The sequence below is a fragment of the Plectropomus leopardus genome, chromosome 13 (genome assembly GCF_026936395.1).
Source record: "Plectropomus leopardus strain MGB_pleo_1.0 chromosome 13, ASM2693639v1, whole genome shotgun sequence".
NCBI classification, from domain to species: domain Eukaryota; kingdom Metazoa; phylum Chordata; class Actinopteri; order Perciformes; family Serranidae; genus Plectropomus; species Plectropomus leopardus.
The window spans coordinates 2114082-2134397 of record NC_142188.1 but is presented as its reverse complement, the minus strand read 5'-3'; the positions used below and the strand labels follow the sequence as shown (position 1 = coordinate 2134397).

Below are 20316 nucleotides of genomic sequence, written 5' to 3'. Positions count from 1 at the left end.
GCAGAAGATTTCTTTAGATCACAACATGTTACGCTTTTTCCGTTTATTTTGACTTTTGAACTTTAAGTCGCTCTTGAGTTATTGGAAATGTTTGTCATCCTCCATCAGCTGTGCCGTGACACGCAGCTACCATCTGAAAAATACAGGTAAAGTTTGTGGATATAATCACTAAATCTCTATATGGAAATTTTATTTAATTTTTTTAATCAGGATCTTAGTCATAATAAGCATTCTGTGTTCATATCTGATGTATTTATTAAGTTTGGGAAACCCAACGATCTCTAGAAAGCAGATGCACAAGTTGGCCAGAAAACGAGTCTGCAGGTCGACGAAGGTTCGACCTACTTTCTGGAGAAGTAAACTAGCTTTCATTACAGGATTCTGCCGATTGTTTTCCAGTTGTTAGTCAGACTCCGTGTATTTCCATGGAAAAGAAGAATAGCAGAGAGCTTTTTATTTTGAGAGCTAAGCGCCTCAAACATGAATACATTTCGATTATACATGTTTAGTTTGTTGATAATAGTTATATAATCTAAATATGATACTCAAGCGTCCACTTTAACCTCATTTGAGCACGACGGTGACGCTGTTAGGACCGAGGCCCACCAGCATCACATCAATATTGTTTAATTATATGTGACAGAAAAGATGGAAAAACATAACAGATCCCCTTTAAGAGACTTCTGGTGGTCTTCACTGGAAAAGGACAGTTTTCCCCTTTGGCAGCATTTTTTTTTTTTTTGCATTTTGCTGCAAAAACTGCCGACAGATGATTAAAAAACTGTGGTGTCTGAACTGATGGTTCCTCACTTTTGTCAGTAAACAGCATTTAACTCAAAGAAAACAACTTTTGTTCCACAGAGCAACATAAATGATGAGGAGGTCTCCCCGATGGAGGCCGTGTTTCGCTGTGGGATTTGCTGTGTCCTGTTGATGTTATGTGTCTTTGTTGGGTTCGCTCGGATGTTTTCATTTAGCTTTCGTGTGGATTCATGGTGTTAGTGTTCCACACAGGCCCATTTAGACGCGGCTACATAATTAGCTTTTCTATGGTCCTTGAGTGCTTGTGTGGGCTGTGTGTTTGCACGGGTATTGATTAAAGCAGTGTGGTGGTGCAGATGTGTGTACGTGGGTGTGCATGTGTGTGCGTCTGTGAGTCTCAATATACATGTGTAATAATAATAAGGTACTGTGGCGGTCTGTGTTGTGAGCTCTGACATACTGTGTCTGTGTGTGTGTGTTTCTTTTTATGTGTGTGTGTGTGTGTGTGTGTGTGTGTGTTGCTTTTTATGTGTGTGTGTGTGTGTGTGTGTGTGTGTGTGTGTGTGTAGGAAAGTTTGCCTGAGGGTTTGTTGTAGCGATACTCAACTTACGATCCATGGGCCAAATCTGGCCTCGGATCGGGTGTCAGGTGGCCCCTCAAAAATTTTTAATTCAGTTCAAGTCATTCACGTTGGGAATTTTTTTTTGCATTTTTAGTGTACATAAAGTGCCGGAGTGTATAAAACAGCATCAAAATAGAGCTTGTTTATCCAAAAAAGTGCCAGGAGGGGATCATCCACAACCCCTGATAGAGGTCCTAGCTAAGACCCTCATGTCCTAAAATCCTAGAGACATGATATAATCTGTGATGCGTCCTTAAATATTACAAAAGTGTTAAAATCCTAGAAATGTCCAAAAATCCTGAAAATGTCACAAAGGCCTAGAAATGTCCTGAAATCCCATAAATGTGCTATAACCCGAGAGATGTCCTCCAATCCTAGAAACATCTTAAAATCTGAGAAAATTTCCTGAAAACCTGAAAACATCCTGAAATCCAAAATATGTCCTGAAATCCTAGAAATGTCCTACAATCCCAGAAACATGATAAAATCTGAGAAATATCCTAAAATCCTAGAAATGTCCTACAATCTGCTGTGACTGGCCCCTGTTATTTTGCACAGGTGGCCCCCTGTCAGAGCACTGTGAGTTTTCCGGGTTTATTCAGTGGATCTGATCTTATTAAAGAGTCGTACACACATACTGTATTTTCTGTGTCGTCACCAGATTGTCTCTCACAGTTCGATTTGGAACGGAGCTGTGAGGATTGGATAAAGTTGTTTTTTGGTGGGTGTGATCACAGCATTTTCACAGAAACACCTGTTTTTCTGTGTGCACATTTTCTTATCAAACACTTTTGGTTGAAGCGTTTTGGTCGTCTGGGATGAGTTTATAATTTCAGTACAGGAAAACTGTTTGAACGGCACAAGCTGCGACCTTGGCAGCCTTTGTCACCAAACTCTCATTCAGCTCTTCGACGTTACATCACAGTCATCCCATCCGCCTTTTCACATTGAAACATTCGCTGGTTAAACAGGATTAATGCATATTTCTATGACATATAAAGCCCATAACTACGTGTCAGAACCACCTCTCATTGTCACCTTTAGCTGAAATATTATTATTCCATCAACTTTGAAAAAAATGCCACCAGCTGTTTCCAATCCTGTATGAGCTAACTGCACAAATTCAGAATCAGCTGTTTGCATCAACACGCAGCGGTGGAAAGCAATTCGAAAGTGTCATTGTTTTGAACAATATAAAGCTGGTTTTAGCAGGATCATCATAGAAGGAGAGTGCCGGATATTAAATGCAGTCACAAGTGCAAAGGTTCATGGGTACTAGAATTTGCTGAGTGACTCTTCACTGGGAGGAGAAAATCCCAAGCAGTCGAATATTAAAATCAGTGGTGTGATTTGTATTTTCTCAGTGATTGATGACACAGAGGAGCCTCCACACTTGCTTTCTGCTGCTCTCTCACTACAAACACTGACTCCCAAAATGCTTTTTGGTTGGACGTTAGCTTGGTTACGTTGGGGAATAGTGCCTCCGTTTTTCCTTGACTCTACAGCTTTGTGCTTCCTAACAGACTGTTTAAGTGTCTTGAAGTGCGACTTCAAATCCTTTTGTTACTTCAGCTGCTGCAGCAATGCGACTTCTTAAAAACCACAACTGCCACTTCACCACCTTCAAGTGGTTCCCCAGTTAGTCACGTCTTTAGGATATTTGGGCTCTTTAAAATGTATTCATGTCGTATCTCTCACGCCAAATTGAGCACAGATTCAGTACTCTGTCTCTTCTAGTTCCTCTTCTTCTGAGATCAAGAGCCCTGTTTTTCCTGCCGAGAAGACAAACAGCCTGTTACAAACAGTCTAAATATTTAAGACGCAGCAGACAGTAGTGAAGTTAGAAAAACTCCAAAAGAAAAAAGAGTTGTTAAAATATGGAAAAAGATACTGACAGAGAAGAGGAAGTGAAATCATAAAATATTTCTTGTTTCTACATTAAATATGATGTTATGTCAGCGAAGATCAGAAATGGAAAGTGACAATTTACTCTTTTACTCTTACTACCAGGAATTCAACAGAGGATCAACCTAAATTTACAACTTGCAACTTATTTTTTTGGTCATTTTGAAGCTTTTCGGTTTCAACCACTGGAACAAATGTGCCTGTAAAATTACAGTAAACTACGGGCAGCTGTAGTTACCAGCATCCTGCCGTTTTCTTTAAAGTGTCAATACTATGCAATACTTCATTATCGTTGTACAGTTCCATTTATTACAGTATTTTACAGCAGAATTTAAGGTTTGCAGTGTAACACTGGCTCCAAAAAGCATCAAGATTAACAAGATTTTACTGATTTTCTTTAAAAACCAACACATAACTTTAGGAGTTTTGCCGTAATTTTGCAGCAGTTTGTTCCAATACACATTTCTGAATCCAAGCACCACTTTACTATGTCAAAACTGTACAGTAATGTTAAAAACTGCCTCCAAAGAGCATCAAGATTTACAGTGTTTTACTGCATTTAAAAAAACAACTGTACATTAGATTTTGGCTGTATTATTACAGTATGTTTTTCTTTATCTGTACATACTGTTATTATCTTTATTATTATTATCGTTATTCTAGTTTATTTTATTATGTTAAGTGCCTTCCTTTGTATATATATTTGCATTATTTTGCCTTTTTAACAAATATTTTTTCAGTCGCTGCTCTCTTATTTGCTGCTGTAACAAAACAATTTCCCTCACGGGATTAATAAAGAATTTTTTATTCTATTCTATTAATTTTACTCGTTAAAAAAAAACGATTAAAAAAGTTGGAAAAAAAAGAATTGGTTACAGTGTAAAAGAAACACTGAATTTCAGAAGACAGAGCGCACACCTTCACTGCTAAATCTGCTTTCAGAGTGGATTGGCAGATCATTTTCTGAGCCTGTGACTGAGATTTTTTCTACAACAGTACCTGCTGCTACTTGAAATATGAATATGAAAAAGCACGGGCCTTGGTCATAATTCTCACCTTGCTGAATGGTGTGTAAGTGTGTGACAGAAAACTTGTCACACTCGAGAGCGACTATTTGCACAAACAGGCATAAATGAGTAAAAGCCCCGTAAGAGCCAGAATCACACCTTCACAAGTGGTTTTTAACAAACACGCACACACACCAATGGGTATTCAACGCCATTACCGCCGCAGTCAACTCCTCTCTTACTTCTCTCCTACCTACTCTTCACCTCCTCTCATGCACTCCTCTCATCCTCTCCGCCCACTCCTTCTTCACGTTGCTTTTTAAAATGTTTTCATTGTTTTATTCTGTCTTCTTCTCGGTTTCCTGCTCTCTCACCGCTTCTCTTCATCCATGTTAAACAGCACATGAATAACACATGCCATTATCGCAGCAGGTCTGTGTGTTATCTGCGAGTGTGTGTGCTGTCCAAGATGCGAGGTTGAGCGTGCGCAGGAGTACACTCTCATCCTTGTCAAATGAGATAAAAGCCCGCTCAGTATGACTACAACCTCCTAATAGCAGCGGTGACCTTCATCCATGCATTAGCAGGCCTGTAAGACTAACCAGATAAGAGCGCTGTTTTCATACATGTTAGCTCACGTGGGAGCCGCGCAGACGGGTCGTCTTATCAGAGGAACGTATGGAGAGCGCTGACTGGCCGCCTCGGGTATTCTCTGAAGTATACTGCGTGCTGTACAGCCACGCTGCAAGGTGATTTTCATTCACAGTCAGAGCGGAGCTGAGATAATATTTTTCCTCCACTTTTCTGCAGCAGCTCAGGGCTAAGGGAACCAGAGCTGAGGCGACCACAGATGAAAAGTTGAACTTTGCCAGACAGAAAAAAAAAACTGCATGTTGAGAAGTTGCGGAGAGTTAAAGACACGCTTCCTAATTTCCTTTATTTATATAATTTAACTGTATTTACCAGATAATTAAATTAGGAGCTTGTGATAAATTAGTAAAGGGTTGTAAAGGACTGAGAGTCACATCTGACCCAATATACCAAAGAGGGAAATTTGACGAAACATCCAGGAGCAGCTGCTTACAGAGAAGATACTGAAAATGCACAAAAATAGTTAGTTTTGTTTTTATGAAATGTACCTGAATATAGACTGTGCGCCAAGTGTGTGTATGCCAAGTGTGTGTGCACCAGGTGTGTGTGTGTGTGTGTGCATTTGGATACTGAAGCACAAAATTCAGAGTATATTTAGTTTTCCAAAACTTTTCTAGGTCTGTCAATTGCTATTTGCAAATTCAATGACTTTTCCATGTTTTCATGACTGTAAGAACTCTGTTGAACTCTGGTTGTAATAAAAAAGTGGCTATAATGAATTAAATGAAACCATAAATGAACAACTTTCATACTTGGCCTTTTGTGGAAAAGTAGTAGATGTGTGTTTGCATCGAACAAGCTGTAATGCTTATTTATTTGGAGCAACTGAAAGAAAAAGACGCGTTGCTAATGCTTGATTGACAGGTGGTCTGTGGTTAATGTGGTGAAAATATAAAATAACAGCACTTTACCCCTTTCAGTTCATTTACAGCTAAAACTGCTGACATCTGGCAGTATTGCACATTTGTTTGAAATCCAGTTTAAATAAACAGATGCAACCCAACCATCTTGTCAAGAAACCATCCCAAAGCCGAAAATACACAATGAAACAATATTAATTGTGCAGCGGAAACATCATTTGTCTCCGTCAGTAAAACAACACACCTTGTATGATGAACGTGCACACACAGCGCACAGAGCCGTATATCTGAGGCACGCAGGCTGGTTTACAAAGAAAAAAATAAAAAGTAGCGCCGCAGGCAAAGCGACATTAAAAGGTGGTGCTCAGTCAACAGCTTAATGTGCGGATATTCACACACACATAATGAAGCAAAACAGCTAAATGGGGATTATACCGACACGTGTGTTTGTGGGTGTGTGTCTGTGTATGGAGGACTGTAAATGATGTGAAGCAGCAGCAGTTACTCCCCCAATTTACTCAGCGTTGCCGGAGGTGCACATCAAACACACGCACACAGTCATTAGTAGGCAACCCACATTTTTAACAGGAACCACCTACTCAACACAGACAGAAAATTCCCTTCTTCTCTCCTGTAATCCATCTTCCTCTCCTCTGCCACACTTCCCCCACTTCCTCTCTTCTTCTGTACCTGCCTCTCCTCCCTCCTTCACCTGCTTTCCCCCCTTTTCTTTCTCCTTCCCGAATTTCTTCTCCTCTCCTCATTTCTTTTCAACGGTGAAACAAGATCTTCAGATTTAAGACAGAAGTGTCAACTTGTGACACCACATTTCCATCTTCAGTCTGCCTCTCGGCCCAGTCGCTAGTCATTTATGCAAACCACAAATATGTTACAATTTGGATTTTTGGATGTGTTATATCATCATCTTTTAAAGTGATGTAATATATGAGCTGCCTTTATCATGAGGAGGTGTCACCTAAAAGAGACACCCGCAAAGCTGCAGACAGCTATTAAAGACCAAAAAACAACAAAAGCAGTTCTGAATTAGGCCACATTTAGACGAGAACGGCCACACTAAAAAACAGTCTTTCTTTTGCGTTTTTTAAAAAAATCTGTCCTTGTGTAAATGGATCCACAAAAATAACCGGAAAAAGCTGTAGTATGCATGCCAGGCCAGTAGTTGGCACTGTAACTTTGTAATGACGCACTGTGGAAGAAGACCAAGCAAATGTGCAAAGCGCACCTGTAATGTCCCAGTCTCTCAGGATCTGCACATTTACACGGCGACAGAAGGGGCGGCGTTTCAAAAGATTACACTCTGGAACCCGGTTTCAAAACTTTGCATCTTCAGGCCCCCAAAACTCTGTTGCTGTGTAAAAAACAGCCAAACAACAACTAAAGTTAAGCATTTTATGCAAGAAGCGTTGCCGTGTAAACAGCCCCTCAGTGAGTCGTTGCTGTGTTTCCTGCAGCTTTTAGGCCAACAAACATTGAAGTGACTTGTTGCTGTTTGTCCTGCCGAGATCGTGGCACCGAAACCGTTTTGGTTACTGAGACATTATTGTATGTGCCCCCAAAACTGGGCATTTAAGTCAAAGACAATCTTTTCTTCACCATAACCAAATCCTCACCAGTTTCAGTGAATCAGCTCCATTATTTAATATATCGGCGGTTTGCACAAACGTAAAATGCCAATTCTGTGCTTCCACTCGAACAAATTCTGATGGTGAAGGGGATGCATTTTCGTTTTACCGATCAACAAACTGGTTTTACTGGAGTATTTTGACACAGCACAGCAAAACAATCTGCAGCAACACAACACCCAGAACACGTGTCGTCAACTCAGCGGAGTGGGTGGATTCAAAGGTCTGGACCCAGGCAGCTTCACAACTATGTCGGTCCCACGCATGATGCTGATTGGCTCATCATTAGTGCCCCTGCAGCTCTCATTGGCTAGATCCCTTTTTAACCGAGAAACTGTCTCATGTCATTATGCCAGATGAATGAGTCAACGTGGTGGAGCGGATTCAAAGGTCTGCACCAGGCGAGAAATGAGTTACAGCAATACGGTGCATCATGCATTATCAACAAGAAGGACTGCAACAAGCTCGTGATCTCCACAAACATATTTGGGATGGTATATTAAACAGGGTGCACATTAGACATACAGTATGCACACACACCTACAGGAAACCATCAAGCACTGGTTTTTGATTACTCGACATCCTGTGGCGTTTGTACAGTCCCCCCCAGCAGCAGAACAACACCTTTTGTGGCATTTTAAAACGGTGTAATGACCCTTTACCTCGCTGTGACAGACTGAAAATGTTAAATTGACTCTGTGTGTGTGTGTGTGTGTGTACGTGTGTGTGTACTCTTGCTGCATCTCTGTACTGAAATGTCAGAACTTAATGTGACAATTTACATAAAGTAGCAGCGGAGTAATGTTGCAGAGAAAACAAATGAGCTGATGTATCACACACTGTGTGTTTAAGAGCACTTTCTATATGGCGGCGGTCTAAAATTACCTGACACTGAGAGAAAACGAGCGAGGAGTCGTCTGACAAGAGCACCAACGACAGGGGAAGACAGAAATTGTCTTTCACGGGCAGGGAAAGAGAGAGAAATGGCAGTGAGACAAATTTTAAGAGACAGCGTCTGTACTCCCCGACACCCCGGTTACACAGGATTTTCTTTGAAAATGTGAGGAAAAGAGACAGCAAGAGAAAGTCAGGGAGAGGTGGTGAGGACACAATAATGACTGAGTCGGTCAGAAAAGTCCACAAATCCTGACCGATTGTCTCTGTATTTTTTCCACGTGTCACTCATGTCAATCAGGACTATAAAGCATCTTTTCAGGGCTGCTGATGGGAATTACGGCTCTTTGAAGGGAGCCGGATCTTATGGCTGCTTTTCTTTCCAAGAGTGACTCATTGTTCTTTTTCTCTTTTTTCTTTATGCGCCGGGGGATACGAGGCTAATCGGAAGATAATCACCAATGATAGGGTAAGACTTGTATCAGACTCAAACTTAGACGTCCAAAAAATATATATTCTTGGCTATATTATTGGCTCAGGACTAGCGGCACTAAACTATGAGCCCGTTCTCATATCAAAGTTGTCAAATACCACCGCTTTTGTAGTTATTTCAGAATAAGATTCTGACGCCAAAAGCCACATTTTCGTGGCTGTATGATATGACACTTGGCATCAGTTGAGAACATGTAATCATGGGGGATGGAGGGCGGTATATGTTTGTACTCGGTGTCACGTCCGCGGGTTGCCTGCCATGTTCTTGTTGGCCGCTGAGCATCTCTGCAGAAGCTGCTGGGGACTGGCCTCGCTCAGCTGGGGACGTGCCTTGCTCAAGGGCACCTTGCTGGTAATTGCAGAGTGACAGCATGTCCTGTTCTCTTAGTCTGCCCTGGTTTTCTCCGCCGCCTTTGAAATGCAGCCGATTCTCTGTTTGCAAGCTCTCCTTTGTAGTCATTAGACTTCCATCGCCTCCAAAACTGCCTGAAAAATTCAACTCAACAACTTCACACCTCTGTTCTCCTGTTCTCCCCCTACACTTTTCTCCTGCAGCTCTTCACCTTTTAGTGGGTATTGCAGTCAGTAGTCAGTTGGTTTGGCAGTTTAGATTGTAGTCTGCTGGCTCGGTACTGAAGGCATTAGCATTTAAATTCAACTGCCTGCAGGTATCATAGATCAGAGTCTTGGATCTGCCTGTTTCCAAGTTTGGGAGAAACTTGTTCTTTTTGCTTTGAGAGTGAAATGTCCAAGGCCATTGGAATAAAACGTGTACATTTAGCATAACGCTGAAGCATTTTGGGTTTCTAATGATGTGAGTTAATGCATCACATATTGGAGACCTGGGACTTTGTTTGGAGCTGCCTTCAAACATCTTAACTGTCCAAATCAAAAAAGATCTGGGCTCGTCTTATGTAAAAATGGTAATTTTAGGGGGATAAATTGACCTTTAGATCAATATTCATATAGTTTTTGATGAAAGTGTTGGACTCATAAATTTTTCAATCCCATTTTGAAACAACACTGCTTTCTGTGTTCAGAGGTTTTAATAGAGAGAAGCAGCAGCATCGAGGTAGTGTAACATTTTTCTGACTCCTAATATATTACCCCAGAGACTGCTGTTTACTGTGATCATGGGCAAAACAGCACTGAAGCTGGTACATGATATGAGTACTGAGCAACCTGCAATCACGGCGGGAATAGAGGTCCTCGAGGGTATTAGAGTTATTACACAATAGATACCAGTGTGCATGCACCGTCTGGATTTACTTCTTCAAAGAAACACATGCGAGAATAACAACAGCAGAAAACAACAGAGGTCACTGAAGTTTCCATTAGACATGGATGCAAGGTTTAAAGTATTTCACTACTGGAAAGAAGACATCTTAATAAAACTAGGGTGTCTCTGCAGTAGAAAGACGCTAATTGAAACTGGGCTACAGAAAACAGAGAAAAAGCATGCTTTTGCTCAAGAAGTAGAAAACTGGCAACTACCATAATGCACTGCACTGTACAAGCCCAGTGAACACACCCACTGGTGGGCAACATAATACAAAGTCAAACGTGTGAAACAATGGTGGCCAGCCTGCAGGAAACAATCTCACATTGGCCAAAAAAAAGGCAAAGTATCCCTTTAAGCCCACATTTGTCATGGCCAAAAACTGTTGCTTAATTTCAACAGATCAGACTAGATGTTTTTGTTCAAGTCGCCCTTTGCAGATTAAATTAAGGTCAGAAAGTCATACCATTTGTCAAAGTGATAACAGTTTAGACTTACAATAAATTATTCAAAAGCTCCTGCTAGCGGGCTTTCCCTTTCAGTTTCCTGTTCGGTGGATTTTTGTTTTTCGTCAGGCATCGCTGAGCTGTCACAGATCAGTCTTGGCTTTTATGTGTCATTCATTTCCACTGTCCGAGGTAATGACGGTAACATATATGGGTTTTTGTTAAGGTGTGGGATCGAGGCTCTGCGTTGAGTTATTCCTATTGGCAGCCTGTCTCCTCGCCCGCTGAGTCAATCAATCTGGGTCTGTCTCTTTGTTAACAAGTCCTGCTTCTGTGTGCACTACAGACTGAGAGATAAAAAAACTAGAAATACCCCCTGACGGTGACATGCCTCCACCAAGCAGTCAAGGTTTCAGGTGTAACTGCGACAGCAGACAATGCAAAGGAACCACAAACACACTGTGCCATCAACAAACTGGCAGAGCTTCAAACAGCAATCTCACACACACACACACACACACACACACACACACACACACACACACACACAGAGTATCAAAGCCAACGCAGTCACGAAAGAATTTGTATCAACAGACAATTAAGGGAAAATAATCAGTGAAAATGTCCCGCTTATGACGGGGTGGAAACACTGCTGAGTACGTGCAATAAAAGGCCTGATGTGTGCATCCAAACAAAGGAAACACAGCACGCTATCTGCTCATACCTGACCGACATGCTTTATGTTTTATACAGTGGTGGAAGAAGATCCTTTCTATCAGTAAAAATACTGATACCACCTTGTGAAAATACATAATAGAAGTCAATATATAAAAGTAAAATCAGGAAAGTATACTGAAAGTATTAAATTTAAAAGAATGCAATGCAGAAATATCATTTAATTTAAAACTTAAAACTGTAGAAAAAAAAACCCAAACCCCTCAAAATTATTAAAAATGAAAATAAGACACCCCGAAACCCAAAATATTAAAAAACCTACTCTAAAACCCCCGTAAAAATTATGTTGAAATATTTGAAAAACACCACAAAAGCACAAAATTCTAAAAAATAAACAAAACATCCAAGACTGAAATTATTTTGACCTAAACTTAGACTTAAAACCTAAAATGACTAAAAAAACAGATAAAATTATACGAAAAACACTAAAAATTATTTTAAAAAGAAAACAAATATTATAAATTTTAATGAAAAACGCATCGTAAGCCCTCAAAATGGTAACAAAAAATTAAATAAGACAACAAAACACTCAAATTCTTCCTTTAATAAATGAAAAAAAAACTGTGCAAAAAATTTAAATTAAAGAAAAATGAGAAAAAAAAAAAAAAACACCAAAAAAACTCTTAAAAACACCCCCAAAATCAAACTTATTAGAAACAATAAATATAGTTAAAACCAAAGTGGCGTGAAAAGGAAACATTTAAGTAAAGCAAGTAAAGCATAAGTACCTCAAATATTTACTGAAGTGCAGTACTTGAGTAAATCTACTTAGTTACATTCCAGCATTGGTTTCATGTCAGGATGGAGGAGCCGCCATTAAATAAAGCTGTATACCGGGCATGTTATTTTTTCGGCAGGAAAGGAGTCGCCTGCCCTTTGTCACACCCTCAGGGCTCAGTGACAAAAACTAACGAGTCCTTCGAAGTCAGGAGTCACACTGAGCACCTTTAAAAAAGACACTTTGTCTCACAGACAAACAAACCGAACAGAGAACATCCAGAGAACGCCATGCTGAACGAGAGTTTTCTGACAGCTTTCAGAGAGACACACACACACACACACACACACACACACACACACACACACACACACACTGGAGCTCAGCACTGTCAAACGCCTCATCTCTCTGGATCACACCGACACACATTCAAATCTGTCAAGTGTCCGCTCGCCCTCCCCGACAGACACACACAAACACACGCTCACATGTGTGTTTGGCAGCCATCAAACTTTGTGTCATGCAGACCCATGCGTTACAAAAACACACATAAACACACAGGTTCACACACACACACACACACACACACACACACACACACACACACACGGCACCGCGGAAACAGGCAACAACAGAGTAGCACAGAAATGCACACTAGTAGAACAAAAGCAAACCAACATAAATCACAGCCAACACTTCACTTCCTGTATGCAACCGATTATCAACCAGTTTAGCCTCACTGAAGAAAACACAGACAAAAATGACAAAAGCCTAAATAAAAAGTGAACCCCGCAGCAGCTTCAAAAAGCAATATTAACCCTTAGAGCCCGCTTTAATATTAAACACACTTGTATCACTTTAAAAATCAAGCTTTAAAAATGTTAATAATAACATTAATATTATTTTCTACTTTCATTGAGGTATTTTTTAATAAACATCTGTCCTAATTATAAATATTGAATTTATTTTGAGAATTTTAATCCTTTAAATGCCAGGTTTTGTCATGATGCCACTATGTTTTAAAATGAAAAAAAAATAATAATAATAATTAATTAATCAATTAAAAATTAAAATTTAATTATTTTCAATATACTTCATGCAAAGCTACATGCTTTTTGGATGATCACAGTCTGGGATATGTCAGTGTGTGAGTGTAGCTGCTGACAGTCTGGGATATGTCAGTGTGTGAGTGTAGCTGCTGACAGTCTGGGATATGTCAGTGTGTGAGTGTAGCTGCTGACAGTCTGGGATATGTCAGTGTGTGAGTGTAGCTGCTGACAGTCTGGGATATGTCAGTGATCAGCAGCTACATTGACTGTGACAGGTCACCTAGTGGAGATAGCATGTATTTCCTCCAAATGCCAAATATGGTCAAAATGACCTCATCAGGTGGAAAATAGTCAAAATGACAAATTCAGAGTCAAAAGCCCAGAAATAATACAAGTCCTGTTTTTCTGCTCTGATGGCTGTGGGACCAAAAATGTCAGTTTGAATGGGTTTCAATGGAGCATTTTTTGACCTGAACAGTCTGAATGTAACTATTTAGTTTCCACAGTGTGTTTTATAGTAGGAGCTGAGCTGGAAATTCACTGATTACACTCAAATACACAAGTTTGTTAAAATATATGCCATATGCATGAACACTGCCAAACTTAACAAAAAAGAACCAGAATGCACCAAACAGTCCCTAAGCCTTAAGTTACACTCATGAAATAACCTGACATCTAACGATTAAAGAGCACAACAAAATCATCACCAAAGCAGAAGCAGTGAGCTGTTTGAACAGTAAACTGCACAGACATCACCCTGCACACACTAACCTGCAGCAAACAGGGATGAGGTATCACGTGCAGGTGCACTCACCTGTATGAACGTCGCTGTGAGCTCGGCAGTCTTCTTGGTGTCTTTGTCCCGCAGTAACCAGTCCACTCATCCTCTTTGTCCCATTATAACCAGTCAACTGTCCCACCTTGCTCCTCATAGTTTTCCAGCGTTTTGATCTGAACGCGTCACATCTGGGATATTTCCAAAAACAGCGTCAGTCCTCAAACAGCCAGCACCTTCTCATCCAAAACCATCGCGTTTTGCATCTTTGCAGCGGATTCCAGCGTCCAAATATCACGTTTCGGGTTTCCTCCTGCGTCTGCTTTTTACAAAAAGTTCCTTATTAAAAGGAAAAGTTGCCTTTCATGGATCCACGCGAGCACTTTAGCACGTTAGCCGGAGTCACGCTAACACCGTCTGCGTCAGGTGCGTTTGATTACCTCGCCTACTCTGTGATGCGTTCAGGCTTCACTCAGTAAAATTAGAAATTAGGCGACAGTCTTCTATTGCATTCTCATGATGTGTTCATGTAATCTTGTAAAATTTAGCTTTAACAGGAAGCTTAAATACAGCTGTTTGAAGGAGAAATGTATCTCTTCACAACAATATGAAATTGATTTTAGAGTGATATATGAAATATAATGAAAAATAAAAAGGCTCTTTACTGATTTTATTTTATTTTATTTAAGATGTTAATGTGAAAGATGGTTCACATTAGGGGCGTTAACTCAAAAGAAGTTAACCCTTTGAAACCTGGTTCAACAAACCTTTTCTTGTACTGCTTTCAGATGCCTTTCATGAGTATTTAAACTTTTGAATTTTGAGAAATTTAACGCAATTTCTTTTAGATTTTTTTTTTAAAGGCATTCACCACTTTGATAGGAGATGTTATACAAATTATGAGAAACTGGTAGATTTATAAAATATTTTTTTTAAAAGCTAGTGGAAATTTCTGGAGAAATAATCTAAAAAATAAAAATACGGAAACATTCCCAGGTTAAAAAAAAACAAACAAACTAGAAGTATATAAAAATATTTTTATAATTACCATAATTAAGCATCTAAAATTATGTTGCAGAAATTTTAAACATGTTAAGCACCTTTTCCAGGTCATTTCCTTGTTTGTTTATTGGTTTTTGGTACTTTCTTTTACATTTTAAAAGATATTTTTCAGGTCATTTTCTTGAGCTTTTTTTCTAATTTCTTGCTAATTTCTGTCATTTCTTCATTTGTTGCTCATCTGAAATCGAGCCAATACTGAGCGGCTGAAAAAAATAAGATTGCAGGTACAAGTTGCTCGAAATGTGTCTCCTTCAGTGGGTGGCAGGCTCACCTTCAGAGGCCGGTTAGAGATCCTGGACTGGACTTGAAGGAGGTCAAAGTATATTCATGACCGCTGATTAGGATGCCTCCAGGATGCTTCCCTGTGAAAACATTTTGGGCACATTCAACTGGGAGCAGACCCGGGGGCAGACACAAAACACGCTAAAGGGATTACAAATCCCATCTGGCCCGGGAGCGCCTGGAGATCCCCCAGGAGGAGCTGGAGGTCTCTGGGCTACCTTGCTTGTTGGCCTGTAACTATTAGCATGTAAACAGGCAGAGCAAAATGGAAAGATGGATTGCTTTCTTCCACGTAAATGGTTTTTGTTTTTTCATTTTTATACTAGTCCGGTACATGCAAGTGCATGTAATCCCAAGAAAATAATCCTTAAAATTACTTTATAAAGGGGGAGGTTATTAAAAAATGATCCCCAAAAAAGTTACATTATTATAGGCCTATTAGACATGTTCTTGGGTGTTTTTTGTTTTTTTTTCTTTTCTTTGTGTTGGTGTTTCCACAGGTGTCTCCTAATGTCCGCTCCGCTGTCATTCTCCGTCCGTGTCTCCACCAGTGTCTCCGAATCTCAGCTCTACTCTCCTTTTCCAACGTTGTCCCCGCCAGTGTCTCCTAATGTCTGCTCCACTGTCATTCTCCGCTGGTGTCCCTGCTGGTGTCTCTGCCGGTGTCTCCGCCGGTGTCTCCGCCGGTGTCTCCTAATATGTCTCCTAATGTCTGCTCTGCTGTCATTCTCCACTGCTGTCCCCGCCGGTGTCTCTGAATTTCCACTTCGCTCTCATTCTCCACCGATGTCTCTGTCGGTGTCTCCGCCGCTGTATTCACCGGTGTCTCCGAATGTCACGAATGCTACGCTCTCATTCTCTGCCAGTGTCTCCAAATCTCAGCTGTACTCTCCTTTTCCAACGTTGTCCCCGCTGGTGTCTCCTTATGTCCGTTCCGCTGTCATTCTCCCCCGGTATCCCCGCCGGTGTCTCTGCCAGTGTCTCTGCCGGTGTCTCCAAATATCCGCTCCGCTGTCATTCTCTGCCGGTGTCTCCTCTGCTTTTCTTCCTGCAACGTTTTTGAGAGAAATCAACCCAATCTGCTCAGAATTCAAAGGGTTAACCCTCTGAAACCTGTGCAAACTGACTTGATTTCCTTTATGAACATGAGAAGGCAATAAAAGAAAAGACAACACAGAAATTAACAAGAAATTAGTAAAAAGTACAAGAAAATCACCCTAAAATTAGTAATGAAAAAATAAAAAATAATTAAATACATTTAAAATAATAGATGGAAATGACCTGGAAAAACTGTTTTAAAAAAACATTCTATAAAAATAATTTAAATATAATATTAATTTCTGGAAAATTTCTCACCCAGTTGCTCATTGCCTTTTCCCCATGTTTTTAAAAGAAATGACACCAATATGCTCATGAGTCAGAGGTTTAAATAACTGTGAAAGGAGTCTGAAAGCAGAAGTGGTGTCCCTCCAGGAATTCATTGGATAAAAACTTTGATTTGAATTGAACTTTTAAAGGGATTCATGCTGCCTCCTACAGTCTGACTCTGATGTAAACGGACAGAATGATGTCGGTGCGAGGGCTCGCTGGGAGAGCACGTTTGTCGGGCTGAACGCTGAGTTAATAAAGTGTAAGAATCTCCGCTCACGTGTGAAGTGATAATCAGCTCATCTTACCGAGCCGTTTCCCGCCGCTGAGACGTAAGCGCACGTGAGCCGAGCTAAGAGGCCTCACAACAAACAAAGCACCGAAGCATGAAAAACAACCAGACACGAACTCCCACCGCCTTCTGCCCAAATCACACCCATTCATATCCCAGCATGCACCAGCCTACTCGCAGTCACATACAGTCACATCCCAAAAAAACAACCATCACTTTGCGGCCTGTGGGGAAATATGTAGTTTAGTAAAAAAAAATAAATGCAATAATCAAGTTGGGAAATAATTTAGCAAACACATAAAACACAGGTACACACACATTTACACACACACACATTCTTATTGCTTTCTCACACACACAAACACACATAAAGAGATGAAAAAAATCCTAATTTATTCATCATCCAACTCCACCAAGATATTATTCTTTAATGTGAGCTGATTAAAATTACTGAGCACCAGGAAAATATAATGCAGCATTTGTTTTTTCTCTCCTGGTGATTAGTTTAACTGGAAATTAATGAGCGCGCAGGTGCTGTTGGCTGGAAACGAGGTTCGGTTGATTGAAGAGGAGATAGAAGACATGGCGCTCGGCGTTTAGTCCAGCTGAGAGGACGAGTCCAAGAGAGAAGAGAAGAGCGGCGCCGGATTGGTCACTCTGAGCTCTGACTGTGATTTCACTGCTTCAGAGACACGCGGAGAAATTAGTGGTCTTTTCCAAACTGCTGTACGCCCATGTAGGAGAGAAACCGTCGCCCGGAGGTCGTTATGAGCGTGTCGGGTCAGGTGAGGTGTTCGCACTTGTGGCCAATTTTGCTTTAACCCTTTGGAACCTGGATCGCCATCAGTTTTGTTGATGCCTCTCACAAGCATTTAAACCTCTGGGACGAGAGAATAATGGATTGATTTATTTTGAAAACATTAGAAAAAGGCAATGAAGCTCTTGGCAAGAAATAAAAAATAAAATAAAATAGTAAAAGGTGACGATAAATTGACTTGAAAAAAATAGTGAAAAATTATTTTTTTTTAAAAAAGAAGAAAATTATATTAATAATTCCTTCGATTGTGTATTTAAAACTATGCACAGAAAAAACACAAATGTTTAATTTATTTCATTTCATGGTTAGCACTTTCTTGTAATAATTTTCTCATTTCCTTCTCTTTTTTTTCCAGGTAATTTTTTTTTTATAATATTTTACTAATAACTGCTCATTTTTGGCTCATTTTCCATTGAGTTACTCATTGTCTTTTTGCCATATTTTTTAAGAAACCTAGGCAAACCTTTGTTCAAGTTTCAAAGGGTTAATGCTGCACTCTCAGGCTTTTTTGTTGGGCTGTTTTTTAGATTTTGGACATCACTGTAGAAAAGTGTTGACAGAACATACAAAAAGTTGGTGGACAGGATTATTAACGGAGACTGAAAAATGTGCTTCAACATGAAGACGAGTTTCGCTGGCCTCTGGTCTATTTCATCGTCGCCGCAGGGAAAAATTGAAAATCAGTTTTGTCATAAATGTGTGATTCAGCTCAATAACAGCAAAATAAACATGAGTCAATCAACTGTCAAGGAATTAAATATGGACAATATTTACTGTTTAAATTGTTTACAGGTCTTCGGTGCATTTAAAGCGTTCCTACACATCATGTACTTTCTGTAAACTGCAACGAATTTATCGAGAAGATATTAAATATATCCAAGACAGAACCACACGCTGCAGTATGAATACCCCTCCTGACTGGCTCTGCATGTGTGCACACTTTAAAATCTGACAAATTGATTTCCCTTATAAATAAATAAATACGTCTAGAAATATTGACTGCCTTGAAAAAGGTCAGTAAACATAACTAGACTCAGAATAAGATTGACTGTCGAGAATTTCCTTTGGTTTTTGGTCCTTATAATGAATATATTAAGACAAAATTACTGCAATACTATAGAACATACATATAGATAGAAAAGTCATGTTTAAAAACATGAAAAACATGACAAATTTTAAAATTGTATTATAACATGAAAAAAAGGTGAAATATAGCTGTTTAAGAATATAAAAGTGGACAGATTTGCGCAGAATCTGTAAAATATTAATAATAAACCTGTAAAAGTTCACAGTAGAGCAAATATGTGCAATGAGATAAAAACAAAGTATTCAAACAAAATATTCAAAGATGTTTGTTAACAATTTGAAACCTGAGCAAATTGGCTTAATTTCCTTAAAAATTATGAAAAGCGGGCAACAAGCAACTTAAGCAGGACTCATGCAAAAAAAGCACAAAATTAGTAAAAAAATAATAATGAAATAAAATAAATAAAAGTAAATTACCTGAAAATTGGCAAAAAAAATTATAATAGTTAAAAAAAATCGAAAGAAATTACATGAAAATGAGCAAAAATAAAAGGAGAGTTTAAAAAAAAAGCCAAGAAAATAACCACAAAAAGTATGTGAGAAATCAATCTGTAACATCATCTTAAATACTTAATTATGATAATTATAAATATAGTAAAGTGGAAGTTTTACTCTATTTAAAAAAAAAATCTAAATCTACTAATTTCTTGCAATCTGCGTGACAATTCTCGCCAAGTTACTGCCGTCTTTACACGTCTTTGAAAGAAATGACACCATTCTGTTTCAGGGAGGAAGATTTAAATACCTGTGAAAGGCACCTGAACGCAGCACATGAACTCTGACGGCAGTTCAGGTTTGAAAGGGTTAATGTGTCACATATCTCCACATCTCTGGTCAGATAAGGGTCAGTGTCAGTCCTGAACCTTGATAATTAGGCCAAATGCAGTAAGAAACTATTAAGTTATGTTTACTTTCGAAGTTTTCTATATTTCTTTTTTCTTTTAAGTGAGATCAACTTGTCAGATTTGAAAGTGTACTGTATATAATATGTACTGTACTGTATATAATATACACTGCACTGTATATAATATGCACTGTACTGTATATAATATGTACTGTGCTGTATATAATATGCACTGTACTGTATATAATATGTACTGTACTGTATATAATATGCACTGTACTGTATATAATATGCACTGTACTGTATATCATATATACTGTACTGTATATAATATGTACTGTACTGTATATAATATGCACTGTACTGTATATAATATACACTGCACTGTATATAATATGTACTGTGCTGTATATAATATGCACTGTACTGTATATAATATGTACTGTACTGTATATAATATGCACTGTACTGTATATAATATGCACTGTACTGTATATCATATATACTGTACTGTATATAATATGTACTGTACTGTATATAATATGCACTGTACTGTATATAATATGCACTGTACTGTATATAATATGCACTGTAGTGTATATCATATATACTGTACTGTATATATTCTGAAATGAAGGCTCGGGCCTCCACAGCTCCTTTAATGCTTTCTGTGATTACAGAAGTACAGTTCAGCTCATCACTGCTGTGTATAATATGCAGATGGCG

General features: G+C 39.2%; 1 long non-coding RNA gene across 1 annotated transcript in view; it reads right to left on the bottom strand.

The window, feature by feature from the left end:
• The window catches only part of LOC148187624 (uncharacterized), a 176123-nt gene extending 161824 nt beyond the window's left edge, over positions 1-14299 (bottom strand). The window contains exon 1 of the long non-coding RNA XR_015778504.1: positions 13879-14299. This is a non-coding gene — a long non-coding RNA (uncharacterized LOC148187624). The remainder of the gene's footprint in view (positions 1-13878) is intronic.
• Between the last annotated feature and the right edge of the window lie 6017 nt (positions 14300-20316).